The sequence below is a fragment of the Rhinopithecus bieti genome, unplaced genomic scaffold (assembly GCF_001698545.2).
Source record: "Rhinopithecus bieti isolate Rb0 unplaced genomic scaffold, ASM169854v2 scaffold_33136, whole genome shotgun sequence".
In the NCBI taxonomy this organism is placed as follows: domain Eukaryota; kingdom Metazoa; phylum Chordata; class Mammalia; order Primates; family Cercopithecidae; genus Rhinopithecus; species Rhinopithecus bieti.
The window spans coordinates 59,065-64,373 of NW_016813981.1; positions in this window are offsets into that span (position 1 = coordinate 59,065).

The following is a 5,309-nucleotide window of genomic DNA, read 5'->3' on the forward strand; positions in this document are numbered from 1 at the left end:
CCCTCTTTTTAACCAGACAATGTCCTACTTGTCCTCCATTCTCCCTCTGGAAAGTTTCCCCATGACAAATTTTGATTCTGTGCCCACCTCTTTTTTCCCACAGTCCTCTGTGTTTCTTAGAACTTACCGAATTGTGTGCAATTCTCTCTTGATTAATCTGCCTATCCCATTGAACATAACTCAACAATGAACAAAACTATATCTCAACAATGCCAAGCCACTAGCTCATGAGATGTTACTTGAGTGGATACATAAATGAATCAGCAAATAAAATAAGGAATCATGTATAAATGGCCTTAAACATCTAATTCCTTTTATTAATGACGTAAAATTTTGAAAAGTGTACCCTAATGTTCTTCTCAAAGCAGAAGGAGGAATTTCTCGATGAACTACATTTGGGAAAAGCTAGGTTAGACAAAATTCTGCTCTTTAAAGAAAAATAAAATTTTTTATTTGTTCTTGAGGAACAAAGTGCAGCTATGATCTCCAGTACTGTAGCCACTAGCAACTTATGGCTATTTACATTAATTTCTATGAAAAAAATTGTTATTCAGTTGCACTAGTCACATCTCAGGTGCTTGATAGCCACATATAGCTATTGCCTATTGTATTGAACAGCAGAGATATAGAATATTTTCATCATCAAGCACAAAGATCTATTGGGTTATGTTGACTGCACTGATCTAGACAGGCTAGTATTCCTGTGCTCGCTTCAGCAACATATAGACAGGCTAGTATTCCTGAAAACGATCTTTGGAAAGCCCTAATAGAGTACATTGTTAATGAGATTACTCAATAATTTTTGGACTGCAAATTGTAATACAACTCTGCCATATTCTTTACTGCTTAATTCATAATGATTCCATTTAGACTGAAAATAAAGCAGGTCATTGCTTTTCAAATGTAATGTTCATTTATTGAGTACCTATTATATACAAAATATCTTTTATGGTTGGAATTTGATAAGAATAATTATAAGATAAAAGTAATCAAAACAAAAATCTTGACATAACTACCTCATGGAAGATGTTATATGAGCTAGTTTAAAACCATTGTATACTGCTTTGATCTCTACTTTTGGCAATTTCTAATTGGGAAGAGTCATTCTAAAAGGTAATTTGCCATACTTTATTTTAATCCAGTCATTTGGATGGTTCTAGAAATTTCACGGGGGGAAAAAAATACCAATTTAGGAAATGAGAGTAAGATTTTTTAGATTCATGTTCTCAGACAATTGAAACAATAAACTTAGATAACATCAAATTAAGAGGATGTTTATAAAATTGAATAATAAGAATGGCTAAAGGAATTTAATTAGATCAAGGTAAATATTCTCCTGGCAAATACAGAAACAAATGCTCCAAGTTTCATTTATGTCTGAAGGCAAAATTCAATTTAACTTTTGAATTTACCAAAGAAATTTAGAAAGAGGATTTAAAAGCTACTTAGGAGGTGGTAATAAAACGGTTTTATTCTTGACTCTTCTGAGTTTTCCCAGTATTTTGTAACCACATATTTTTTCTTATAATTAAAATTTTTTGTGTGTGTGATTTTCTCAACTGAGCACCTCTTGGGAACAATGACATAAAATACTTAACATTGTCACACTCTTTATTCATTGCTTCTCCATTATGTTAATGTTCACTTTCCAAAGGACCATTATTTCCATTTATTCTTTCTCCTTACCCCATAGCCATCCCCATACTGGTCTCATTAGTCAGATTCCAAAAATGATTCTTTTTGCCCTTTTCAAAATTTGTGTCTTAATGTCTTTTTTTGCTCTTTTGCTATGTTGTGTTTTCTGGGTTTTCAGCTTCTTTGATTTCTGCTTGTTCTACCACAGTATAAGAGAAAAGAAGTCAAAAATATAATTTTATAAATGTAAAGCCATGAACTTCATTACGATTATAGTGTGAGAACATGCCAAAGCTTTAGAGGGAATTACAAGGAATGCAGGAGTTGGCCCAAACAGAAAGCCAAAGACTGGGATTCTTTCCTTAATAAGCCCCCCGACTTTCCTTTTGTTTTTTGACAGAGTCTCCCTCTGTTGGAGAGCAATGGCGTGATCTCAGCTCATTGCAACCTCCGCCTCCTGTGTTCAAGTGATTCTCCTGCCTCAGCCTCCCGAGTAGCTGGGGTTACAAGCGCCCGTCACCATGTCCGGCTAATTTTTGTATTTTCAATGGAGATGGGTTTTCGCCATATTGGCCAGGCTGGTCTCAAACTCCTGACCTCAGGTGATCCACTAGCCTTGGCCTCCCAAAGTGCTGGGATTACAGGTGTGAGCCACTGAATCCAGCCCCGCCCTTTTTTCTGAGCAGTTATTTTAGAAAACTTTCCATTTTAAATGTATTCTCTGTCCCTTTGAGATGTAAATCTTCTACATCCCTGGAATGTCTTTCTCAAGCACCTGGAAGCCATTCTTTTAAAATCCAATCATCAAGAAAGATAACATCCTCAATTCTCAGTCTCTGTGGGAGGGTTGGAGTCTAATTTTGATAAGCCCAATCACCTTGACCGACCTTCCCCCAACTATCTTCCAGTGCTTTTGCTCCAGCTCACCCTAAGGTTTAAAACCTCTCCTGCCTTTTGTTTCAATAAAGTTGAGTATACTCTCTTGCCCCTTTTGCAATAGTCTTAACTGATATTACAATAGCTTTAAATAAAGTTTTCCTTGCCATTTTTAACAAATGCCTGGTGCAATAGCCGCTTTGACCAAAAGAGACAGAATAAGATTGCAAAGTTAGATACAATATTAACTAAAGTCCTAGGGGGCAATGAAACTGCAACTTTTGATAATCCCTGCTGAGGTGCTAAGTAATAACTGAGCATTTGCTGGTGTTTAAGATAAAACCCTTGCTAGGTCCATTTGCATTTCAGTGGGGGGAATTCCTGAGACCCTAGTGGCTTCTGCATTCAAATCAGTTAGGGGGCATTGATTTCTCCTTTGGGGAGACTCTGAAGATGTCCCTTCGGAAGAGTTACTAATCCTTGTTGAGGTCTCATTAATTAATATCTTGCATGAGGAAAGCCAGGACGCTTGGACAATGCTTTCTACTGATCATTTCTATTGCGGGCTACAAAGGGGGGTGTATAATGGCCACAGTAGGGAGCAGTGAAGTCAAGGACAGATCCTTATGAAATTAGAAGTTTGCAATATAGGAGTATGTGGTATGTAATAAATAATTGAGTCACATGAGTGCAATTCAGTATATTAACACATATTGATTAACTCTATTTCACAGCAGTCCTAAAAGTTTGGTATCTTCTCCCACTTTGCAGATTTAAGAAATTAATCCAATTTAGTGAGTATTGGGCTTCTCTACTGTGTTTCCTTGTCCAACATTTTCCCCCTTCTTTTGTTATTACCATGTAGTTCAAGTGGAACTGATTCTCTCTGGTTGTTATGCAGATAACTGTTCAATCTGAATATTCTATCACACTGGCCACCGTGATTGGTTCAGGGATGGACATATAAGGCCAATGAGAGCCACACTTGGGATTTTTGTTGGAGATTTAGGAATGCATGATGTCTTTTTCTGACTCTAGTGGCTAAGACAGTAGAATCTAAGACTAGAGAAGACAGGGGTCATCTTTGCCTACCTAAAGAATAAAGCCAACACCAAGGAAAGACGTGGAAAAAAAAGAGAATGTTTCAGTTGTCATCACGTGAACCTCTAATCTAAATCCAGACATGCCTAAAAAGCCAGGCTATCCTTGGACTTTTCAGTTTGTGAATCAAAAAAATCCCTTTCTATGCTTAATCACTCCTTGATCTCGGTTTTCTGTCACTTGCAACTGAAAGAATCTTGATGAAAACAGGCTCAGAGAGTGTTAAGGGCTGAATATTTGTGTCCTCCTAAAAAGACAAATCCAATATGATCAAGCAGTATTGATAATTTTCTTTCTAAAGATTTAAAAAATTTCCTTTGGCAGTTTTCTAATACCATGTATGCAATAACTAAGTTACTTGACTTTTTTCATGAATTTCTAGATTTCATCAATTCTAAGATGTGCATTTTGCTTGTATTTTACCATCTCCAAAATTGGGTATATCTTTTACGATTGCTATAAGAAAGCATTGTGTCATAGTTTATTAGTACAGATATTTACTGTGTCTCTTACAATATTCGGTATCTTATATTCAGTGCAATGAGTGCCTAGATATAATTTAAGAAGTTTTCTATTAAGGGAAAAAATATACAAATGATGACAATGTTTTCCACTTATCAAAATAAACTTTTGTAATTGTGTTCAGTTTCTTCAAGTACACATATTTTACATTCTTACATATCCCATTTATGCTATATATAGTTCTATCTTAGTTCCAATTCACACTTCCTGTAGTTTCCTTTTCTCTCTGCTGTTATGGCTTTTCATAACTCCTGTCTTTTTTTCATCATCTCATTTTATTAAAATGTATTTAAATTTATTAAGCTGTTTTTACATGATTATCTTCATAATTTTATTCATAAATATTGAACACTTTCAAAGGAAATAAAGTTATGACTTCCAAAACTTCAGAAAAAATAATTTTAAAAAATATGCAGTGAAATAAGCTGCTTGATCAGTACTTGACAAGGGGTTTCTGAAACCTTCAAACTCAATTGAGTTACTTCAAAAGAACATTAGAAAAACATATGCGGCATCATTAATTCAGTCATTAATTCCTTTGGAGAGGAGTTAACCAGATAAAGAGGTTAGGATGGAGGTTCCAAATAGATTGAATAGCACAGACACCAGTACAACAGCATGAAACAAGAAAGCTTTAAAAAATTAAAATAGTTCTCTTGCTGACATGAAAGATGAGTAGGGGAAAGTACCTTGAAGGGGCACTAAAGTAGCAGCTACAGGAGAGACGGTAAAGCGCTTTTGTGCTATAACACAATTTAAATATTATCTGGAAAGCTAGAAAAATCACTGAAAGATTTTTAAACAGGGGATAACAAGTTCACATTTATATTTTATAAATATTAATTTCTTTTTTTTTGAGACGGAGTCTCACTCTGTCACCCAGGCTGGAGTGCAGTGGCGTGATCTTGGCTCACTACAATATCTGCGTCCTGGGTTTAAGCGATTCTTCTGCCTCAGCCTCCCAAGCAGCTGGGACTACAGGCATGCACCACAACGCCCAGCTAATTATTGTATTTTTAGTAGAGACAGGGTTTTACCATATTGGATAGGCTGGACTCGAACTCCTGACCTTGTGATCCACCCACCTCGGCCTCCCAAAGTGCTGGGATTATAGGCGTGAGCCACTGCACCTGGCCAAAAATATCGATTTCTTTTTTTTTTTTTTTTTTTTTTTT